Genomic DNA, 12,724 nt, shown 5'->3' with positions numbered 1-12,724 from the left:
TCAATAAAAACCCACAATTTTTATGAGCAAAACACATGGACGAGGGCAAGAACTGAACAATCTATAAAGCAAAATTAGCTAACATTTTAAAAATAATTTTTATATACCAGATCCTTTATATAACAATATGACGACCGATACACAGTATTTGACCACTACTACACATGGCAACAAAATCACTGATGAAGCCAGTTCTGTTTACTTCAAAGGTATAGACATAAGATTCAAATTATCAACCCTGTTCATTGCTTTATTGATTTGACTAACCATCCAATCCCACATGCTTTCTTACACCAACACATACACCAGCAACCCTATTAAAGAGAGGGCAATCCCTCCTCTGCTTTACAGATGACAAAAGCAGCACCTACAGATTTGTGCAACTCAGTTATTTAACAGACAATGAAAAGATAATATAACATAAATGAAACTATCTCTATACATAGTTTTCTTTCATTTCAGAAATAGAATACTACCATTTGCTCAATTATTTATATCAAAAATCTATAAATAATCATCATCCCCCCCTATTGAGCTTCCCATCCACCTATTTTGATCCATAACAAGACCTCTATCATCTCCCAGCTGGAATATAACACTGTCTTAGTGATCTCTGTCACTCACTTTTGCCTCCCACAATCTATATACAACAGCATTTTTTAAAAACACACCAGGATAGTGTGATTTCCCTATTTAAAACCTCTAAAGGCATCCTACTACACTTAGAATGATCTGACTCACCCCATCTTTTAAAATTAATAACATCATTATCCTCCTTCGCCACCAGTTATTTGTTTAAAGATAAATTCATGACAAAAGCTGATTCAGTTAATTCAGCGTCAAGATTTTTCATGTAATAGAAAATGCAAATTTTAAATGGCACTACTAACATTACAAACCGCAGAAGAAAGACACTATTCCCACTGGATGTAGCTGCTACTGCATCTCACTGTAGATGCAGTGACAAGAAAACTAGCTCAAAAGAAGAAACCAGCAAACAGCTTATTCTGCTTAGCAATAGACTTATGTTGCACTACTTATTATTCAATCATTTTAAAACTTAAAAAAATAAACTATCATGTGTCAACCACTCTATAACAGATAGACCTTTAAGCATTCCCTCAGCCATAAAGGTAAAACTAACCTCAGTCCTCATTATCTACCACTAGGTTTTTGTTACAGGCTGGTTTAGATTTAAAGTGCCCTTCCAAAGACTCAGGTAGGGAAGGCTTTGTCTTGAACACAAGCCATACTTGAAGGTCAGGTCCAGAAGGACTGAATCATGAGGGTTCTGTTTTCACCAATGGATTAATCCTGTGATGGAGTCAAATTTTAAACAGACTTCTGGGAGGACTCGAATTGTGGACGGTAACGCCTATTTGGAAGAAATCCATCAAAGAGAGTGTCTTGAAGGATGTCTTGCCCTGGCCCCATTCAGCCCATTTCCCAGGCACCACGAGGTGAGCAGTTTTGATCTGCAATGTACTCTCCAGCATGGTGTTGTGCTTCCCATAAGCTTAGAAACAAGGTGAGAATGGACTAAAACCTCTGAAACCATGAACCAGCATAAACCACTCTTTCTTTTAAGTTATTTTCTAATGCCTTAGTCATGATGAAAAGTCTAACAGAGGCACTTACTAATTCATCTTTAATATGTTTACCTCCTCGGAGAAAAATTCTACCTGCAAATCATCTATTTATTGTAAGCTGCTAAACTAGGTGCTCAGCACACAGCAAGAGACCTTACCACTGAATATTTCCTTTCTGTAGTCAGGCTCTTTAGGGAAAAGTGAAGAGGAAAAAGAAAGTCATTTTTTTCTCTGGAGAGGGCAGGCTTTGAGGCCTTAAGAGCTGTTTAGATACACACATGGAGGATAAAAGCAGCTGAAAAAGAAGAAGTTCATTCAACACTCAGATACAAAGAGAATAAACATCATTTTATAGATGGAAGAGGCCAGAACCAGGGACCAAGGGGTGCTGAACACCCTCTCTTGAGGAATCCACACCAACTATCATTCCTGAACCTGCCCATTCCTTTCTCTCTCCTCTTCTCCTTCCTCCCTATCTTCTTCATCTTCCTTTCTCTGCTTAAGTCTGCATTAAAAGATTTTCCTAACTTTTATTTTAATATTTTTAAAAGTGAGTGTTTTATTTTTAATTATTGTGTTAAGTTTTAATTGCATTAATATAATTATTTATAAAAGAACATACTGAGATACATCACTATCTCAGAGATGAAAAATTGAGGCACAGGGAGCTGAATAACTATTCAAGGTCAGTTAGCAGGTTACAGATGGAGTGCAAAGTGCTAGATCAACATAAGAGAGGAATAGAGTGAGTTTACTCAAGAGGTTCTTAAAGTCAGTATAATTTTATTGCAGCTATTCAAGTAGGTGCTAAGGTTGTGCCAAGGATTGAGATGGTCTTGTTGGTATGTAAACAGAATTATAACTTGTGATCCTTTCTCTATGACAGAAATAAACTATGTTTAATGGGAAAAAAAAAAGCTAACGAGGAATGGAAAGCTAATTAAACTGGGACAGATGGAGACAAATAAGATTCTTCAAAGAAGAACATATGAGATCTGAAGAATGAGGAGTCGGTCATAGAAATATCCCAGGTAGAAAGAACAGCAGAAATAAAGATTATGAGACACACAGAGATTTGTACATCTAAATAAAGGAGCCAATGTAATATTTTATGGTGGTTAAGTGAGGGAAAAAAAAAAACAAATGAACAACAACAACAAAATATGCCAGAAAGAGACCAGATCATGTGAAATCATTAGCTCAGATGAGACCTCTGTAGTCGGTGTTAAAGAGCCTGAGTTTTGTTTTGGCTAAGATAGTATAGTGGGTCTAAAAGTGGATAAACACATTTCATTTTCTAACAGTGTTAAGTGTTAAATATGAGGCCTTGAACCTGCCAGGCAAGTACTCAATTACTCAGCTATATCTCCAGCCTAATATATTTTAAGAATACTACTCATGTTGCTATGTGAAGACTAGATTGGGCTAGAAATGTAAGAATCAAATTATGGACGACTCAGTAATGGGCTACTGCTGGAGTTAAGCTAGAAGAGGATAGTGAGAAGTAAGGGTAAAGAATGAAGAATGGACTTAAATAAGGTGATTAACATCTTGGCTGGAAAGTCAGGTTTTTTAACTGAATAAATTCTGGTTTTAACAATCCTTCTGCCCCCTCTTCCACAATTGCAAGGAGTTGGGGGGAACGAAAGGAAGAGGAAAAGAAATGACATAATTATATTACAGTAAAAATAATAAAAAACAACTCATTGTATCTCTGGTCCTGACATACCTCCATTTACTAGTAAACAAGTTCAGAGTAAAGTGGATTTTTTTCAAGGTCTCACTCACTCTTTCTCAGTGTAGGCAGAGTGTGGATTCTAAAGTCAGATTGTCTGAATATGAGAATTGGCAGTCCTCTTTCCAAACGGTACAAACAATTCTTTGGTGGTGAGCCACAGAGCAAGACTCAAGTCTCTAAATTCAAATAGGAGAATTTTATATTTATAATTCTGCATTAAAGCCACAGATGAGTAAACTGGCTTTAAGTACTGGATTCACAACTGCATTAAAGCCACAGTAGAATACTGTGTTTTTAAGAACTGGGTCACAATTTGTTCTTGAAAATAACAATCAAGTAGCAAAGAATTCTCTCTACATATTCCAGTACCTGAAATGCATTCACCACTTCATTCTACATCCCCAATATTGCAACTTAGTCTATTATCATTAAAGATTTATTACTTATATGACATATATGGTTGAAGAAAATAATTTTCAATAAATTCTCTTTATTTTTATTGTATTTCAATTCAGTACTACTCAAATATTTTATGGATGATTATAAAAGCATAACACAGTATAGCTAAAATGTAAACACACAGTCACAAATGTAAAATGAGAAAAGAGGCAATTTCTATATATTTTTTTATGTATTTGCAATGTCACTAACATTGTGAATGCAAATACTAAAAAACTCATCTATGAATTTACTTTGGTAGAATGTGAACCACAGATCCTAACAGTTAATACAATTAGTAACACGACCAAAAATGCATGCCTTATAGTCCATTGCTGGAGAACAACCAAACAGGAATAAAGTTCAAGAGCTTGGACAGTATATCTCTGCATCCAGGTAAGTAATAGCTTGCCTTGAGGGGGGAAAAAAATCTAAGTAATAAAAGAATGGCTTTTACAGTATACACAGCAAGTTTTTGAGACTATTAGCTTTTCCCATGATTCTGAATAAGGGAATTAAAATAGTAAAATAACCTTTTCCAATTTGAAAATAAAAATTTCGTTCTGATAGAGCCTAACAGACTGATAAAAGACTGATAAAATGTTTTTTAAAAACTGTTAGAGAGCCAATGGCATCTTTATCACAAATATTTCTTTAACATTTTGTTCTCCACCATGCATTACTTAGAGAAAGTATAGTTAATAAGATGATTCCAAGCAGAACTTCATAGTTTTCTATCATATTACTTAGAACACAGGAAAATCTATCGGAGTCTAAGAACTTTAATATCAAAAGTAAGATGTCCAAACAACTACTCAATGCAGTAGATCAGAATCCTGAAGGTTTCAACTCATTTCCAAGAAAGTTAGATCAGTATAAAAGTGTCTCTGGTGGACTTTTTCCTTAGTTAGGTGAAATCTACTAGTGTGTGGTCAATAGAAAGTAATTATATGCCAGGCATGGTGCCGCGCACCTTTAATCCCAGCATTCAGGAGGTGGAGGCTGTGAGTTCAAGGCCAGCCTGGTCTACAAAGCAAGTTTCAGGACAGCCAGGACTACACAGAGAAACCCTGTCTCTAAAAACCGAAGGAAGGAAGGAAGGAAGGAAGGAAGGAAGGAAGGAAGGAAGGAAGGAAGGAAGGAAGGAAGGAAGGAAGTGATTATATATGGTAACAGGAAACTGCTTCTTCAGTTGCAAGCTGACCATACATTCATTATACAGAACAAACCACTATGCTTAGAATAAAGTTTATTTCAGAGAAGAATCCAGTAGCTGATTACTAAAGATACATCTTCAGAAAAAGAGTGCACTTGCACCTAATTAGAACTGTCTGGATGCTTTTGTTCTTTCATAAAGCCAAGGGAAAGGCATGTGTCAAATATTTTCTGTCTTAGATCATTCCAACAAAATATTTAATCTAATGACTAAAACGAGAACAGACAAGAAACTTAAAAAATACATTGCTCATTGATTAGTTTATTTAACTCCCTGCCTATGAAAATAGATTAACTACACATTGACTACATACTAGTACAATAACGTTTTGGACAGGGATTTCAGATACTCCAAGCAATTGTGTATAGACTACAAAACATGATTTCAGAATAAGTTGCTATTTGTAGTATTTAACACTTAGGTGTTAAAATTTGAACATGGAACCAGGCACGGTGGCCCACACAATTAATCCCAGCACTCATGAGGCAGAGGCAGGTGGATCTCTGAGTTCCAGGACAGTCAGGGATCTGTTATACAGAGAAAGCCTGTCTCAAAGGAAAAAAAACAAAAACAAAAAAGATTTGAACACACTTATCTTTATCAAAGTTTAAAAGAAATTACAAATTATTTCCAATTTTGATGACAAAAAAAATCACATAGCATTATCAGAAAACAGTTTATTAAAAAACACACGCATGCATAAACATTACGGCTACAGAGGATATCTTAGGAAAAAAATCAAAATTTGCAATGATTCAAAGTTGCATTTAAAATGAATGTTAGGGGCTGGGAAGATGGATCAGCAGATAATGTACTTGTGTAGGTATGAGGACTTGAGTCTGGACTACTCAGACCATGGCTATAATCCCAAAAACCCCAGGGCAAGACAAGCAGCAGAGACAGAATTCCCAGAAGCTCTTGGGACAGGTAGCCTGGCAAATGCAGCAGTGAACAAACAAGAGACTCTCAAACAGAGTGGAGCATTGAGTCTGTCCTCTTCTTACCTCTACACATTTGTGTGTCCAAACGTGAATATATGCACATGTAAACATCATAAACATCAAACACACACAAATAACTTAAAAAATAAAACACATTGTACATAAATGGTGTTGATACAAGTGATAGGACTCTTGCTAGAATAGCAATACAGGTTGTCTTAATACAGTAATTTCACAATAATATTTCAAAGACCCAAGACACTACACTTTATTTGTATTGATACTATTTCTGACTAGGGAAAATTAATCAGTTACCTCTTTTAATGTGAAGGGAAATCTTTCAACTAATTTGAGGAGGTTCACACTAAATCTCAACGTAGATATTGAAAGGTGGGTTAGTCAAATAAGCAAGAAATACCAAAGCTTAGCAAAACCAGAGCAGAAGCAGCTCAACAAGGCGAACATAGACAAAATGTCATCTATACTATGTTTTGGAAACGTGCTTAGTAACCTTGATTTCAAAATAGACCTAAAAAGACTATGCAGCACAAAGAAGCTATAATCTTGGACTACCAGCCATTTCAAAATATATACTAGGTTTGGATGTTCAGTCACTGCAGAGAGTTCAGACAGCAAAGGAATAAAGCAGTTGTTGGCTTGCTTTTTGGAATATAAGGCCTTCCTACATTGCCTGATTTGACCTTGATTGAACTCTCAAGCTCAAATGATCCTCCTGCCTCACTTCCCCTCCAGGTACTAGGACTACAGGTATACACCATTGCAGCCATAAAAAAAATTTTTTTTAAGCAGATTAATCAATATCTTTATTCTTCATACAAAGTGTTCACTCTATCATCAAATATGTATCTACTACAATATGACGAAACTATTGATGGAAGCACAATGCAAGATCAGTCACAGAAACTCTATGGTGATGCAAAGTCTCTCGCGATAATACCTGTTATACACAAAAGTTGACGCCAATTTTCTTGAAATGCTAATTCCCTAGTGCAACAGATGCCCTAAAATAAAGATCAAGTAAAAATGTAACCTTTCATATATTTAGCCCAAATGCTTATGAAATGTGGTTTCAAAAAACTTTGTAATGCTTAATAATTTTAAAGTAAAGAATTTTCCTGATTTACTTCAACAGAAAGGAAAAACAGACTGTCTTTACTTTAAACTCTTACCAAACAGAAACTGGTGATCTTATCCTTTATCTGCATGTCACCATTTTAGTGTTTGTTATAATCTTCCTTTTTGGGACAATTTACATTTTGTTAGTGTAGCTCTCTTGTAAACCCTTGCTATAATTCCATATTCCCTTTCTACATTTAAATAAACAATTCAGCTATTTTTAGTACACTCAAAAAGTTCTCATTAAGCATCACTAATTCAAGATCATTTTCCTCACTCCAGAAAGAATTCCCTCATCTAAACAGGAAAAGTACTTAAATGGATATTCCTCCAAAATAGGTAACAAACATATCAAACAATGTTCTTCCAATTATAAGCCATTAGAAAAATGAAAACGAAAATCACAATGAAATACCACTTTATGTCCAGAAGGATGGTTAACTGCAAAGATTTTTTATGTGTATGAGTTTGCCTTCATGTTTGCATGTACACCACATGTGCCTGGTACCTGTGTAGGCCAGAAAGGGCAGCAGATCCCCTGGAACTAAAGTTACAGGTGGTTGTGAGCTGCCATTCTCATGTGAATGAGAATCAAATTTGAGTCCTCTGCAGGAGCATCTGGTGCTTCTAATCATTAAATCATCTCTCCAGACATAGCTATTATTTTTTAAAACACAGAAAACCCATACTGGAATTGGAAAAAATGAAATATTTATTCATTGCCAGTGATAATACAAAACAGTACAGACAACCATTGTTATTAAGAAATAGTTCTTTAAAAACTTAAAACACAGAATTTCCCGATCTAGCAATTCTACTTTTTATATATTCTCCCAAAACTTGGAAATGGGTTCTCAGATATGTGTGTGCATCATGTCTGCAGCAACAGCCAAAAGGCAGAATCAACCTGATTTTCCATCAATGGATAAATAAACATTATATTTACATAACAACAAGATGTTTTCAGCCTCAAAAAGGAATAGATTCTAACACAAAATAAATGACCCTAAGCTAAGTGAAATAAGCCAAACAAACAAACAAACAAACAAACAAACAAAACAAAACAAAAACAGAAGCCCTTGTTACATGAGCTATATATAGTATCAAATTCTTAGAAAAAGAAAGGAGAAGGCTGGTTTGCTAGGGGTTGTGGGAAGAAAGTAATGAGGATTTAGTTTTTAATGGGGATGGAGTTTCACTTCAGGAAGACACAGTTCTGAGATGGCTGTGAGTGAAGGTTAAACTCAATGTGACTGCTTGATGCCACTGAAATGGATAAAAATTATCAAAAGAACAAATTTTGCTAAGATTAGTAAAAATTAAAGAAACTGTGTGTGTGTGTGTGTGTGTGTGTGTGTGTGTGTGTGTGTGTGTCCAGCTAAGGGAGCAATTTTACTGCTAGACCCTTTCTCAAAAAAATAAGGTAGAGATGGTTGAGAAAGACATGTAATGTTGACTTCCAGTCTCTACTTGTGTGCATAGACATACATACACAAACACATAGAAAAGAGAATTTTATAGTACAATCCCCTGATTTGATCAAATTTAAGTTAATTTTTCTATAAGGGATGAAAGGTTGTTTTAAGTCAATTCTGCATATAGACATCCTATACCTTAATATCATATATGGAAAAGATCATTAAATTATATTGGATGAAAATAATTGACCATAAATGTAAGGTTACGTTTCGGAGCTTTTTAAACTAATTCTTGTGATCTATACACCAGTCCTGATGCTGAAACCACAGTCTTCATTCACACATAGAATTTGAACTTAGTACAAGTTCAAATATCAATTTCATAAAATCCTATATATTACAGACTTTTTTTTTTTTTTTTTTTTTGGTTTTTTTGGTTTTTTTGAGACAGGGTTTCTCTGTGTAGCTTTGCGCCATTTCCTGGAACTCACTTGGTAGCCCAGGCTGGCCTCGAACTCACAGAGATCCACCTGGCTCTGACTCCTGAGTGCTGGGATTAAAGGCGTGTGCCACCACTGCCCGGCCAGACTTTTTACATAGGTAAAATCAGTTGTAATGTCTTGGTGGATTTGGTATATGAATATAAAAAGCCAAAAGTCCATTTTAATATAAAAATAATATTATTTGTTATTTGAGGAGAAAAAAAAACCACTGATTTAGATTCTATTTAAACACTGGATCCCTTAAATAACAACTCAAGGATTAAATCAAGCATGGTGATATAGTAACCTATTTACATACAGCAACAGCCCATGGATTAGTGCTTCTCTCCATATCCTCTCTCACCTTGCAAGAACTATGCCAATTCCTTCTAAGTGCAGCAAACATAATATCTTAATCACCTTACATTAGCCTCTCTCGGCATGCTAAAAGTTCTATAATGCCACCTCTTACTTGATCACACTGGTGACCAAGCTTACAATGTGTGAGCATTAATGGGTCCATATTAAAAAAAAAAAAAATTTACCAAGGATGATGAGAGGGAAAAGTAGAAAACAAAAGACGAAAATGCTGAGACTTTATACAAAGTTCAATGAAGCAGAAAAGCTGTACACATGTGTTAAAGTTTAGAAACCTATTTTTGGTAGCAAAAGTTGCTACCATTTTACATATGAAAACCTCCAAACATGGAAAATGAAAGCCAGGCCACTCAAGGATAGATGGCTATTATGTAACCTTTTAGTGCCATGAGGAACAGTAATCTAGTTCCACAGATCATAGTGCTTGTGGGAATGTAAACTTATGCAGTCACTATAGAAGTCCATATGGAGGCTCCTTGAAAAAGCAAAACCAGAATAACCAAATTGATCTAGACACATTCCTGGGCATATAACAGAAGGATTCTAAGTCAGCATACCACAGAAATACTTGAATATCCACATTTACTGTTGCACTATTCATAAGCTATGATACTAGCCTAGATGTCCATCAACATATGGACAAAATGAATGAATAAAGAGAATGTGGTATATATAAATAATATCTTAATTTTTTTTTAATCTTTTCAGCTGTAAAGTAGAATGAAATGATATCTAAAGAAAAAAATAGAAGGAACTGGAGATTATTATGTTAATTGATATGAGCCAGACTCAGAAAGGCAATTATTGCATGTTTCTCTTATATAAGGAATACAGATTTAAATATATATTTAAGTATACATATATGTGTATCTGTGAGAATGTATGAAAGTGTGCATGTGTAGAACATGAAAGTAGAAAGGGGACTATGAAAGGTGAGGAAGTGGTCCATAGGAGGCGGGAGAAACAAGAGGTTAAGAGAATACATGTGCCACGAAGATGGACGGGTAACTATTGGAGAAGAGGAGGAAGACTAGTGAGAGGAGGAAGAATTGGAGTGTCCAAGGGGGTAGCCAATGAGTACAAAGTATAATGATATCTGCACATGAAAACATCACAATAAAACCTATACTAATCAAAATTAAACTTTAAATGTTTTAAAAGTATGCTTATTTCAACATTAATATTCAAAAAGCCTAAGTATTCATAAATACTTGCATAATTACTTTTACAAATGCTTCAGGAAAAATAATCTCATTGCTTAACAGATCTTTCTTTCCTAATTTAGTTATTCTTTAAGCTCACCTATTTTATGACCATTTCACTGTGAGGCCCTGACATTAAGAGAGAAACAACTTGCATTTTTCCTAGTTTCAGATGCATACAGTCAAATAAGGGAAATAAGCAAATAACGAAATAACTGCAAATGGATGAAGCATATCTGATATATATTCACAAAGAGAACACTCAGAAAAGAGACATCTAACCTGAATAACACAGAATTAACCACTCAGACTGAATAACTACCTGGCTCACAATAATGGTTTCAAATTACTTTGGGGAATTTCAACAAATCAATTTGTCCCTTCAGAGAACAAATAATAAGTGAAGTCACTAAAAAGGAAAACGAAAAAGCAAGTATCACAACTCCAAAATCAGTTCTTAGAACTCTACATTATATTTGGGCAATAAAGGATATGTATCACAAACAAAGACAACTACTGTGAATCCAACATTTGCTTTGAGTTATGCCATGTATGCATGCTAACTTATGAACTACATTCGTTTGGCAAATACACTTTACATTTTGTTCCATTTCATATAAAAGTCTCATTTAAAATTTACATTAGCATGAAACAGGATTCTTATGATATTTTACCATATTCCTGCTACTTTACATTTTAAAGTGACTCACGTGTATGTACATGTGTACTATTAGATAACTGGATGAGCAAGAAAATAAAATGTACTTAATTAAAATTCTCTTTTTACAATGTGACGGATAAAGGGAAACAAGACTTAATTCAAAATAAAATAAGCCGATATTTAAATTATATGATGATGATAATTATGTGACATAGTAAAACATATCTTTTTCAAGGTACATTTTCAACACATAAGCACAGGCATGTAACTTTAAGTGCTTTAGATAATAATATCTAAAACACTATTGTCAATATCAATAACAAAGCTTGCATTTAATATCTTCTATAACTCCAGCAACTTACTTTGGAAATTGAGTTTTCATAAAAATTCAGAGGCCTTACACTATCACATAATTAACTATATTCATTTAAGTGTGATTCTCATGCTACTTTTCCTCCATGGTTATTATGAAATTTTTCTATAATACAAGGAAGAAATAAGTAAGGCTCTCCAATCAAAAACTTATTAACATTTACTATAGTAACAATCTGGTATCAATATGCCTATAAGAATTATGACATTAAATTAATAAAGAGTTAATTGTCAAAAAAGGGTGTCAAAAAAGTTTCAACACATCAAAACTAAAACTGGAATAAGAAGCATATCTCTAACTTCTCTAAATATTTCAAGATTGTCTAGTAGTGCCACCTTAGATTTACTGACCTATAACAAAAATAGAAAGGTAATTATATAAATGAATACACTTTAATGCTGTGAAGGTATGATAACCACATATTCAAGAGGCCTAGCAGGTATATGAAAATTCCTGGTACTTTTTGTTTAAATCTATAAAAATAAAAGTCCATCTTCCCTTTCTTTGAAGATAGATACTTTCTTTCTACAAAACAAGGTGTTCTATTTATTTGCTTGTTTCTCATTTTATTTTTTAAAACTACCTACTATTGTTTGAAGTTTTGAGAAACAAACAAATGGCTGGCAAGGGAAATATATTATTATTTATTTAATATTGTCCCCATAGACACTAGGAAATCACTTTTGATTGAATCAGTGAAATAGGAAGAAGTCATGGCCCCATTGACTGCTAACAATGAAAGGGAAATTTTATGCATGGAAGAGACTTATGCTCAATAACTTCTTGCCTTCCCACTTCATAAAGCAATCCTGAACTTCTTCTACAGTACATTTTATGCTCATCTATCAAATTTACTTCGAGCAGAAGTTACTTAATGCCACATTATCCTCCCAGAAAGCTGAGTCTAGTTGTCCTCTGCACAATGTTTGTTCTAGAGGAAAATAAATTCTCTGAATGCCTGCAGTCATTTCAGAAGCTTCTTCTAGAGTTGGTCAAATCACGTTTTAAAACAATAATTTGCCCTTACAACTCCTTGGATTTAAGTGTTATGCCTTCCATGACTCAATATCTGTGGACATTTGACCTTTTTAACAACAAGTTTCTTGGAAATTATTCATAATCAAGGAGTGGAATAGCTATAGCCAAAACAG

The 12,724-nt window shown here is 34.4% G+C and overlaps 1 protein-coding gene across 1 annotated transcript in view; it reads right to left on the bottom strand.

Moving 5' to 3' along the window:
- Faf1 (Fas associated factor 1) overlaps window positions 1-12,724 on the bottom strand; it is a 335,197-nt gene that overhangs the window by 197,569 nt on the left and 124,904 nt on the right. The window lies entirely within an intron of this gene.

This window comes from Peromyscus eremicus, chromosome 2, assembly GCF_949786415.1.
Source record: "Peromyscus eremicus chromosome 2, PerEre_H2_v1, whole genome shotgun sequence".
Lineage (NCBI taxonomy): Eukaryota > Metazoa > Chordata > Mammalia > Rodentia > Cricetidae > Peromyscus > Peromyscus eremicus.
This window is presented reverse-complemented; position numbering and strand designations above follow the sequence as displayed.